The sequence below is a fragment of the Crinia signifera genome, chromosome 12 (genome assembly GCF_055691185.1).
Source record: "Crinia signifera chromosome 12, ASM5569118v1, whole genome shotgun sequence".
In the NCBI taxonomy this organism is placed as follows: domain Eukaryota; kingdom Metazoa; phylum Chordata; class Amphibia; order Anura; family Myobatrachidae; genus Crinia; species Crinia signifera.
In genome coordinates this window covers 56,086,435-56,099,217 of record NC_139228.1, presented here as the reverse complement: position 1 = coordinate 56,099,217, position 12,783 = coordinate 56,086,435, and the positions used below count along the sequence as shown (strand labels likewise).

The 12,783-nt window shown below is 46.0% G+C and overlaps 1 protein-coding gene across 16 annotated transcripts in view; it reads left to right on the top strand.

Moving 5' to 3' along the window:
- The window catches only part of NRXN3 (neurexin 3), a 289,777-nt gene that overhangs the window by 15,831 nt on the left and 261,163 nt on the right, over positions 1-12,783 (top strand). The gene's annotated exons all lie outside the window — the stretch shown is intronic.

Genomic DNA, 12,783 nt, shown 5'->3' with positions numbered 1-12,783 from the left:
TGTGCGGGCCTCTGTGATACTATGGGCCTAATCCTGTGTGTGTGTGTGTGAGTGATACTGCTGTGGGCCTCTGTGATACTATGGGCCTAATCCTGTGTGTGTGTGTGTGATTGATACTGTGTGCGGCCTCTGATACTCTGGGCCTAATCTTGTGAGTGTGTGTGAGTGTGACTATGTTTGCGTGATGCTGTGTGGACCTCTGTGATACTATGGGCCTAATCTTGTGTGTGTGTGTGTGTGTGTGTGTGATACTGTGCTCGCATCTGTGATACTATAGGCCTAATCCTGTGTGTGTGATACTGTGTGCGGCCTCTGATACTCTGGGCCTAATCCTGTGTGTGTGTGTGTGTGTGTGATACTGTGTGCGGCCTCTGATACTCTGGGCCTAATCTTGTGTGTGTGTGTGTGAGTGTGACTATGTTTGTGTGATGCTGTGTGGGCTTCTGTGATACTATGGGCCTAATCTTGTGTGTGTGTGTGATACTGTGTGGGCCTCTGTGATACTATGGGCCTAATCATGTGTGTGTGTGACTGTTGTGTGTGTCCGTGATACTGTGTGGGCCTCTGTGATACTATGTTTGTGTGTGTGTGTTTAATACTTTGCCAAGAGCAGTGTGTAGGCATATGGCTCTGTGTGCTCCAGCCTGATTACACATTATAGGCGGCATCCTGGCCTGTTATAGGCACACTGCCACGGTACCGTCACTTGGTAAATAAGGTCCCCCATGCTGTGCCTATTATGCATGTGTAACAGTTGTAATGACAGCACTGTTCCGCTAATAATCTGAATTTAACAGTTCCAAATAGCAGTACCTGTATTGCATGGGAATTCATTGTGATGTCATCAGCTCCTAATAAATACAAGTACTGCTCTCTTATGTCACCACTTGTTAATGACGACTGGTTAGGCTAGGGCATAGTTGCCTACCCTCCTGCATTCTGCAGGAGACTCCCTGAAATAGCAGCTATCTCCCTCTCTCCCTCATTAGTTTAGCACTGCTCTCATGTCACCACTTGTTAATGATGACTGGTTAGGCTAGGGCATAGTTGCCTACCCTCCTGCATTCTGCAGGAGACTCCCTGAAACAGCAGCAATCTCCCTCTCTCCCTCATTAGTTTAGCAATCTCCATCATTTCACCTAGGCCACATTACACTGTTACATTTTTTGGGGGGAAAATTAATGAGTGATAGATACATTTGCACTGAATCATGGCACCATTTCCCAGCACTTTAGCAAGTATAGTAACTCTTACTAACTGCTTTGGGGCTCATCTACATTTGGATATAAGTCATTTTACAAGATTCCTCTCAGATGTAGCAGTGCACACCAATGCTTCTAGGTGCCACGTTTACGATCTCTTTTCACAATGTCTCTATATATGGAACTAGACATGCCCTTTGGGTGGAGCATGACACGCCCCCTCAATGGTGCGCCTTGCAAAATTCTATTACCATTACTATAATCTCCCTGAAACTAGTTTTCAAAAGTAGGCAAGTATGGGCTGGTGGCAGGTGAGATACAGGACAAGGTATAATCTGGGAGTAGTGGGCGGGGCAGGGTTTGGCAGAGAGTGTAAGTGGAGTGGACAAAAGTGAGAAGGTTTGGTAGAGAGTGTAAGTAGGATGGACAGAAGCGGGGAGGTGCAGTAGAGAGTGTAATTGGGGTGGGCAGGAGCGGGGAGGTGCGATAGAGAGTGTAAGCGGGTTGGACAGGAGTAGGGAGGTTTGGTAGAGTATAAGTGTTAAACAAATAGTAGTTGTTAAGCGCTCACCTAGGTTGTGTATTTATATGCAAGTATTTGACAAAATTCTGGTGTTTATGAGGAAAATTACTTTAAGTGTAACAGAAATTAAATGTTCTCCTGTGTATGTGAGAATGAGTGACAGAATTAGCTGATAATGTGAAATCAAAGGTGTTTTTATTTAAAGTTGCAAACAAGTGTACATAGAAAACAATTGCAATCAGGGTGGGTGATGTGAGCCTTGAATGAGCCCCTTTGGGGGAATTTGGGTGCCAGCAGGTCCCTTTTTACCATAAGCCTAGAGGGCTTATGTCTCATACAGGTGGGGGTGGTGTGTGGGCTGCCAGTAATAAGCCCTTGCGGGTGTAAGGGGTCAGCAGAACCCTTTAACCATAAACCGATGGGCTTATGTCTTATGTCGGCAGATGTGGTAGATGTGGGGCAGGGGGGTACAGGTACAGTCCAAGGTGACAACACTGTTGGTGGCTGGAGGCAAAGTCAATGGATACTTGGTGGGTTGCGCTGGGTAGCGGCGTCCCGCTCCCAGGAGTCTTACCCACGTGATCCTCTTGCAGAGTGGTACGCAGCGGTGCTGTGCTGTGGTCCCTGTCTGTCGACGCCAGTCCGAGGTGAGGGGTGCTCACCCGGCTGGCTGAGATGTGCGTGGCCGCTTGGATGGGGATGCGGCCTGCTCGGACGCGACTTCCGGGTTGGAAGGGGACGCGACGCGACTTCCTGGTTAGTCGCGATGACGTCACTGCGGGAACGAACGCTCGACTCCGGCTGGGAGGAGACTTCTTGTAGTATAACACTGGATGCTTTGAAGTGCTGTGTAATGGTGTCCAACGCGTTTCAGCCACTGTGGGCCTTTATCAAGGATGCTGTAGGTTGAGGATGGAGTGTTTATATGCTCAATGGGCGTGCCAAACGAACAGTTCATTGTTGTGATAGGTCCACGCTCTCCGCCTCTGATTGGTCATGAGTGGTTGTCACTCATGGAAGGGGAGGGGGGGGGTTGAGACGGTAGTGTGTAGCTGAAATGGGTTATTAACCCTGTGTGAGCTGGAAATTATAGCGTTTTGTCAGTATGCAGTGAATTGTTGGTGTATTGTCTGTAGATTGTGATGTGAGTGTAATAGCAGTGTTGTTATGGAGCCCTATTCTTTAGTTTAATGCGGATGTGGATGTTTCTGAGGGGTTATATTACCCTTCGGGTATTGCATGTCTGTCAGCTATGAGGGATGTGTGGGATTTTATGATACAGTAAGGTGTCATGTGTGCATAAGGTGGTAAGTAACACAGCCTTTCCTTACATTGTAGGTAGACACTGGATTCACTAGCCCAGATGGCTATTGTGAAAATCTATGTTTAATCCTCTAGGGGTCAGGGTTTTGATTGTGTAAATCCAGAATAGTTCTCTTTTATTGAGGGTGTCCATGTGGTTACCTCCTCTCCAATTTTTTGGGGGGATCTCTATTCCTATGAAGAATAGGTCCTTGGGGTTGCTATTGTGTTTTGTTTTGTAGTGTAAGGAAACGCTGTGGTTCTCATATCCAAACTCCGCACACACCATCCCAATATACATGGGGATAACTGATATTAGACTGACCAGAAGTCAGAAGGCTCTTAAAGCCATAGAGGAAATCCACACCACCACACCTAGCATACCCCCATCGGAGTTTTTTCAAAACTTTAGACTCCTAGAATCACTGATACAGAAAGAGACAAGAGTGTGGTGGGACAGACACATCCTACACTGGTACCATAATAACCACCTGATACCAAAAGGTCTACACATCAGGAAAACACCGACACACAGCACTGATGACACAACATTCATGTCCAAATGGAATGACACTCTAAACGAATGCTCACGGAAACTCATTACACTCATCATAGAGAAACATGACACAGAACTTGACACACTAAATACACAAATAGAAAACACCAACAAACTCATAGAACCATACACAAAAGAACCAGGGTACAAAGACATTGAAGACATCACAAAACAGAGACTAACAAACAAAGAGGATCAGATTATTAAAATCAAAATCCACAAAATACACAGGGATCTCAAACCCAGACATACCAATACACATTCAAAGACAAACATCAAATCAACAACAGGACCCACTAGCAACAAACGTAAGACCCTCATTCCACACACCCCAAACAAAAGACATCACATCCCTAACAAGCATAAGAACATAACAGCACCTAAACTATATAGAAATACAGGACTCACCTACCAACAATACATGCACCGACTGCACGCACATCAAGCATCCAGGCACACACAACCAAAAGTGAACACGGACAACAGTACTAACGGTTTACCCAACAGCAATGCCCAGCCAACAGAGACAAATAACATCAGTTTAAACACAACTGACTCAGAATCCGAGAGTGATTCATCATTCTCAGTACACGAGATAGACGACGATACGGAATACGAACACCTGGCAAGGCTGTCCTTCGACCAAGGGTGGGTCACAACACTTAGAGACTACCAAAACACTGCAGCAGCGATATTACCAAACAATACCACCACACCACCAGAATGGGGGGAACATTTTTTGGACACAGAGACAGGCAGACTGGCCTGTCTAATAAATCCCAGTCAACAGAACACACATCCAGAACAAAACACCAAAAAAAGACAAAAACCAGAAGAGGATGCAGAGGAGGCTCCTCTAAAAACACCAAAGAAACAGAAACAACACACACCAGAACAGACATAGAGAAACCCAACAACGGCCACACTGATAATACAGCCATCTTCAACTTAAGCAGCACACCTCTCACACAACTACAGGAAAAAGTACTTTCAAAAGGACTCAAATTCGCACCAACAAACAAACCAAACAAATTCGACATATACTGTGACCTACAATCCTTCACTAGGAAACTCACATTGAAAAAATACTTCAACTCCAACCCCATAGTCAGAAACCATGCAGACTCAGTCGACAAATATAAACACACACCACTCAGACCTAAATCCACCTTCTACCCCACTCACATGAAATCACACCACATCAAGACCTTTGAGACCCTAGTGGCTAGAGACCTTGACAACATGAAGGACAAACCAAACAAGTATGACACCAACAACATGACCAAATCAGAACTACAAGCACTCAAAACCCTGGAAAAGAATGACCAACTTATAATCAAACCAGCAGACAAAGGGGGTGGCATAGTGGTACTGGACCAACATGACTATACAACAGAGGCACAACGCTTACTCAATGACATCAACACCTATAAACCACTGAAGGGTGACCCCACACAGCAATTTAAAAAAGAACTTGACACACTACTTAAAACAGGCAGAGACAAGGGCATCATCAACAAACATGAACACATGTTCCTACAACAGGAACACCCCCTCATACCCGTATTCTACTACCTCCCTAAGATACACAAAAATCAAACACATCCACCAGGAAGGCCCATCATCTCAGGCATAAACTCCCTCACCTCTAACTTAGCCCAATACACAGACAACTTCTTACAGGATCATGTTAAAGCACTACCCTCATACATAAAAGACACCACTGATATCATCAACCACTTACAAACCATTCAATGGGAATCAGACTACTGGATAGCCACCAGTGATGTTACGTCACTATACACAGTCATCAACCACAACCAAGGCCTAGAGAGCACCAAACATTTCTTAGATAGAGACACAGAAATCCCACCGGAACAGACCACCTTCATCATTGACGCCATCGACTATATCCTACACCACAACTACACATGGTTCAATAACACTTACTACCTACAGACCACCGGGACCGCTATGGGATCAAAAGTGGCACCCAGCTATGCTAATCTGTTTATGGGTAAGTGGGAGGAGGACCATATACAGACAGGACATAGCTGGAAGGACAATTTGATCCTATGGCGGCGTTTCATTGACGACATTATTTTCATTTGGAAAGGGACATTTGACTCACTCAATGACTTCACTCACTACCTGAACACCAACAACAGAAACCTCACTTTCACCACCAATATCAGCAAGACATCAGTCCAATTTTTGGACTTAGACATATACATTGAAAATAACAACATACACACAAAAACATACAGGAAAAATGTAGATGTCAACAGCTACATACTCTACACTAGTGCACACCACAGACCATGGTTACAGAACATCCCGAAGGGGCAATTCCGACGCATCAGAAGGAATTGCTCCAAGACAGAAGATTTCATAACACAAAGCACAGAACTCATGGAACAATTCCATGAAAAAATGTACGACCAGCACATAGTCAAAACCGCCCTGAACGAAATCACAGCACTCGACAGATCCACTACACTTCAAACCAAACCCAAACACAACCAGACAGAAAACAATGAGGTAGCATTTATCACCACATACAACAAATCAGCTAAACAATTCCACAACATCCTCAAAAAACACTGGCACATCCTACAGCAAGACCCCGACCTCACCCCCGCAATACCCGACAGACCCAAAATGACATATCGCAAAGCACCTGATATCAGAAAAAGACTGGTACACAATCACATAAAACCCAAGACATCTACCCAAACAACCTTAGACCACACCACAGGTTTCCATTACTGTGGAAAATGTGCAGGCTGCAAAAACTTAACCACAAAAACAACCAAGAAAATACAAACATGGACATCCACAACCATAGCTAAAACATTTAAAATCGCACATCAGACATCATGTGAACACACAGGGGTTATCTATCTTCTCAGATGCCCCTGTGGTCTCGAATACATAGGTAGGACCACACGCACACTTAAACAACGAATCTACGAACACATCAGGAACATTCGCATAGGATATGAGAACCACAGCGTTTCCTTACACTACAAAACAAAACACAATAGCAACCCCAAGGACCTATTCTTCATAGGAATAGAGATCCCCCCAAAAAATTGGAGAGGAGGTAACCACATGGACACCCTCAATAAAAGAGAACTATTCTGGATTTACACAATCAAAACCCTGACCCCTAGAGGATTAAACATAGATTTTCACAATAGCCATCTGGGCTAGTGAATCCAGTGTCTACCTACAATGTAAGGAAAGGCTGTGTTACTTACCACCTTATGCACACATGACACCTTACTGTATCATAATATCACAATGCAAGGAAAGGCTGTGTTACTTACCACCTTATGCACACATGACACCTTACTGTATCATAAAATCCCACACATCCCTCATAGCTGACAGACATGCAATACCCGAAGGGTAATATAACCCCTCAGAAACATCCACATCCGCATTAAACTAAAGAATAGGGCTCCATAACAACACTGCTATTACACTCACATCACAATCTACAGACAATACACCAACAATTCACTGCATACTGACAAAACGCTATAATTTCCAGCTCACACAGGGTTAATAACCCATTTCAGCTACACACTACCGTCTCAACCCCCCCCCTCCCCTTCCATGAGTGACAACCACTCATGACCAATCAGAGGCGGAGAGCGTGGACCTATCACAACAATGAACTGTTCGTTTGGCACGCCCATTGAGCATATAAACACTCCATCCTCAACCTACAGCATCCTTGATAAAGGCCCACAGTGGCTGAAACGCGTTGGACACCATTACACAGCACTTCAAAGCATCCAGTGTTATACTACAAGAAGTCTCCTCCCAGCCGGAGTCGAGCGTTCGTTCCCGCAGTGACGTCATCGCGACTAACCAGGAAGTCGCGTCGCGTCCCCTTCCAACCCGGAAGTCGCGTCCGAGCAGGCCGCATCCCCATCCAAGCGGCCACGCACATCTCAGCCAGCCGGGTGAGCACCCCTCACCTCGGACTGGCGTCGACAGACAGGGACCACAGCACAGCACCGCTGCGTACCACTCTGCAAGAGGATCACGTGGGTAAGACTCCTGGGAGCGGGACGCCGCTACCCAGCGCAACCCACCAAGTATCCATTGACTTTGCCTCCAGCCACCAACAGTGTTGTCACCTTGGACTGTACCTGTACCCCCCTGCCCCACATCTACCACATCTGCCGACATAAGACATAAGCCCATCGGTTTATGGTTAAAGGGTTCTGCTGACCCCTTACACCCGCAAGGGCTTATTACTGGCAGCCCACACACCACCCCCACCTGTATGAGACATAAGCCCTCTAGGCTTATGGTAAAAAGGGACCTGCTGGCACCCAAATTCCCCCAAAGGGGCTCATTCAAGGCTCACATCACCCACCCTGATTGCAATTGTTTTCTATGTACACTTGTTTGCAACTTTAAATAAAAACACCTTTGATTTCACATTATCAGCTAATTCTGTCACTCATTCTCACATACACAGGAGAACATTTAATTTCTGTTACACTTAAAGTAATTTTCCTCATAAACACCAGCATTTTGTCAAATACTTGCATATAAATACACAACCTAGGTGAGCGCTTAACAACTACTATTTGTTTAACCCATAATTTGAGCACGGACCACTCAGTTAAGCTGCCCCACATACAGAGGGATAAGCGCAGTAACCGCCACCAATTCTACCTAGAGTATAAGTGTGTGTGTGGGGAGAGGAGCAAGGAGGTTTGAAAGAGAATGTAAGTGGAGTGGACAGAAGTGGGAAGGTTTGGTAAAGAGTGTAAGCGGGATAGACAGGAGCGGGGAGGTGCGGTACAGAGTGTAAGTGGGGTGGGAAGGAGCGGGGAGGTCCGATAAAAAGTGTAAGTGGGGTGGGCAGCAGCAGGGAGGTGCAGTAGAGAGTGTAAGCGGGGTGGGCAGGAGCAGGGAGGTGCAGTAGAAAGTGTAAGCGGGGTAGGTAGGTGCGGTAGAGCATGTAAGAGGGGTGGACCGGAGTGGGGAGGTATGGTAGTGAATGGACAGGAGCGTGGAGGTGCGGTAGAGAGTGTAACTGGAGTGGACAGGAGCGGGGAAGTGCGGTAGAGAGTGTAAGCCAGATGGACAGGAGTGGGGAAGTGCGGTAGAGAGTGTAAGCCAGGTGGACAGGAGTGGGGAGGTGCGTTAGACCATGTAAGCGGGGTGGACAGGAGCGGAGAGGTGCCGTAGACCGTGTAGGCGGGGTGGACAGGAGCAGGGAGGTGCGGTAGGGAGTGTAAGTGGCGAGGCATGGTAGAGAGTATACTAGGGCAGGGAGAATGATGAAGGAATTGTCTCCATCTCAGGCAGCAGACTGTGACCCCTCTGAACCTGCATTATTGTGAACCGTCTCTACAGAAAACAAATCATTCTCCGGGTGTTAGAATAGGCAGAACCACAGACCTGTGATATGTATTTCATCCAGCATGAAAATGGAAACTGCTCGGTCCTGACATGAATGTGATTACACAGAGCTAGAGATAGGGTCTCACAGCTGGCTTATGGTGATAGTTATGAGACATTCATGATGCATTGTGTGATCTGCTCTCCACAAAGCCTCTCATTCCCCGTTATCTCCACATACGCTGTCTCCCAGTCACATTTCAGCCATTTCACACCCTGTTACCTCCACAAGTGTGCCTCCTAATATATAGCTTGTGATAATCTCCTTGCTCATCTAGGCCCTCCCACCACCGGGCTGGGATTTCCTTTCTTTTTTTACTGGCAATACACAAAGGTGCATCGGCTGCACACCCAGTTACTGGATAGGCTGCATTTTCAGTGATGTCACTGGCTCCTAGTGACTGGATAGGCTGCTCTCTCAGTACTGTCACTGGCTCCTAGTGACTGGGTAGGCTGCATTCTTAGTGATGTCACTGGCTTCTAATGACTGTGTAGGCTGCACTCAGTGATGTCTCTGCTTCTTAGTGACTGGACAGGCTGCACTCTCAGTGATGGCACTGCCTCCCATACCTCCCAACTTTTAATGCATGCAGGGAGGGACATCTTTGCGCGCCGGCAAAATTAGAGGGCGTGGCCTCACGGTAAAGGGGCATCATTTTGCGAGGCCATGCCCCCGTTTTCTGACGCTGTGGGGGCACGGCTAGCAGCTCTGTAATCCCATCTGCCACCCCAAATCCCCTCTGCTTACGAGAATAGATGCGCACAGCGTCGATTCACTGGGTGACAGGGGGGACTCCCAACTGCCGCCTAATCTCTGCCGCGGGACACTGACAGCGCCAGGAGGGCTGCGGGAACGTCACCAAAATCTGCGACGTTCCCGTGGTATGTGGAACAGTTGGGAGATATGGGCTCCTAGTGACTGGATAGGCCGCACTCAGCACTCAGTGATGTCACTAGCTCCTAGTGACTTTACAGGCTGTACTCTTAGTGATGTCACTGGATTCTATTGACTGGATAGACCACACTCAGTAAAGTTGTTGATCCTTAGTTTATAGGCTGCATGTTGGTGTTTAGAAAAACTCAACCTGTCAACCCATTCTGAAATACTAGTAGTATATATACATGTAAACATGGGATAGGGGTTCAGCAACCAAGGTATAAAAACAGACCATAAAAGGAGGATGTAAATTGTATAGCTATATAAAAGAAAATAAAACTAACCTACTATAAGGCCAGGTTCAAATGTATAATAATAATAGGTATTTAATAAACAAATCTAAAAAAAATTACAGAAAAATATATATAGACATAAAAAATTGCCTTAATGTAGTATGCCGGAGGTAAGGAATCACCCTTAATTTTCAATATGAACCTGGTCCTATAGTATGTTAGTTTTATTTGCTTTTATATAGCTATACAATTTACATTCTACTTTTATGGTCTGTTTTTACACCTTGGTCGCTGAACCACTATCCCATATTTTTACATTTGTTTATTTTGAAGAATTGTCGGTACCTGTGTAGTTTCACGGCGCCAGCATGGCGCCGTGCGTCTGAGTCCCCTTGCGAGGCTCGCTTCGCTCGCCCACGCTGCGGGCTCGGTGGCTCGCTACGCTCGCCACGCTATTTAAAATCAACTCCATGCCAACATGGATAGTGGAGGTATGAACTATCCATGTTGGCATGGAGTTAAGTTACTTTTTTTAACATAGTTTGTGGCGAGCGTAGAACCCGGAAGTAGCATGCTGGCGCCGTGAAACTACACCAGTACCGAATTGTCAGTTACTTTCTACTAAGGGTATAGCTATTGCCCTTAAATTTAAGAAGGAAGTGTATTTATTAAAATTTTAAACAGAGTTCTAAATCCATCTGTGGCACCTAAAAGCCACCCCTTACTAATATATACAGTATACACGATTACTTTGACTGCACATTGTATTACTGTATATGATAAGTACTGTATATATGAGACTGCGAATAAGACTAACTGTATGGTACAGCTGGATATACTGTATATGGTACTGTTGTATTTGCTACTGTATGTTTATATGAATTTGCGGTTTATGGTATTGTTGTATTTTCTATGAATACATGACATTGCTGTTTATGGTATTGTGGTATACAACACTGGCGTTATATGTTATGCATATGACTTGTATCTGTATAGTGCTGCTGTATATGAGATATAGGGGGAAATTTACTAAAGGAAATTTGTAAAAAAAAATAGGTGTATTTGTATCCAGAAATACACTCATTTTTGACATTTACTATCCCGAAAATACGGCAATTCGTATTCGTATTGATGTGCTATCAATACGAATACGAATTGCCTTATTTTCGGGATAGTAAATGTCAAAAATAAGTGTATTTCTGGATACAAATACACCTATTTTTTACAAATATCCTTTAGTAAATTTCCCCCATAGTGTTGTATATAACACTGATGTGTATGGGATTACTGCATGTAACACTGATATATTACTGCGGCATATGACTGCTGTTTTGTTAGGGGAATGGGCTGGTTTTGTCAAACGTGTGATGGTTTGGGGTTGTTAGTGATGGGTCAGTGAGATGGGTTGGGGTTGTTAGTGATGGGTCAGTGAGATGGGTTGGGGTTGTTAGTGATGGGTAGGTGTGATGGGTTGGGGTTGTCAGTGATGGGTAGGTGAGAAAGGTTGGGGGTTGTCAGTTATGGGTAGGTGTTATGGGTTGGGGTTGTCAGTGATGGGTAGGTGATATGGGTTGGGGTTGTCAGTGATGGGTCAGTGAGATGGGTTGGGGTTGTCAGTGATGGGTAGGTGAGAAAGGTTGGGGTTGTCAGGGATGGGTAGGTGTGATGGGTTGGGGTTGTCAGTGATGGATAGGTGTGATGGGTTGGGGTTGTCAGTGATGGGTTGGAATTGTCAGTGATGGGTCAGTGAGATGGGTTGGTGTTGTCAGTGATGGGTAGGTGAGATGACTTGAGGTTGTCAGTGAAAGGTAGGTGTGATGGGTTGGGGTTGTTAGTGATGGGTAGGTAGGTGAGATGGGTTGGGGTTGTCAGAGGTGGATAGGCGAGATGGGTTGGGATTGTCAGTGATAGGTAGGTGTTATGGGTTGGGATTGTCAGTGATGGGTAGGTGCGATGGGTTGGGGTTGTCAGTGATGGGTTGGGGTTGTCAATGATGGGTTGGAATTGTCAGTGATGGGTCAGTGAGATGGGTTGGTGTTGTCAGTGATGGGTAGGTGAGATGACTTGGGGTTGTCAGTGAAAGGTAGGTGTGATGGGTTGGGGTTGTTAGTGATGGATAGGTAGGTGAGATGGGTTGGGATTGTCAGTGATAGGTAGGTGTTATGGGTTGGGATTGTCAGTGATGGGTAGGTGCGATGGGGTTGGGGTTGTAAGTGAGGTACTTGTTTCCTATCTGGGCGCCCACGATCAAAATCGCGGTCATCGGGGGTAAAAATCGCGGTCATCGCGGGTAAATTGGGATGGCCGCGATGCCCGCGATGACCGCGATTTTCCCATAGGGAACAATGTTAAAAATCCTGATTGACCGCGATTTTACTGTTAAATGCCTCAATGGACCCGATTTGGGGCCAAATAGGGCAAATTAACCCTTAAATGTCCCCCCCAATTTTTGACGCCACCCCACGATCGACGCCAACCCGAAGCGTGGCGAGCGCAGCGAGCCCGCGAGGGGCGGCGGTACGCGTCCTCCGACCTTTTCATGCCCTACTATCCACTAGGGCGTGGTGTGAGAATATAATAGTGTGGCGAGCGCAGCG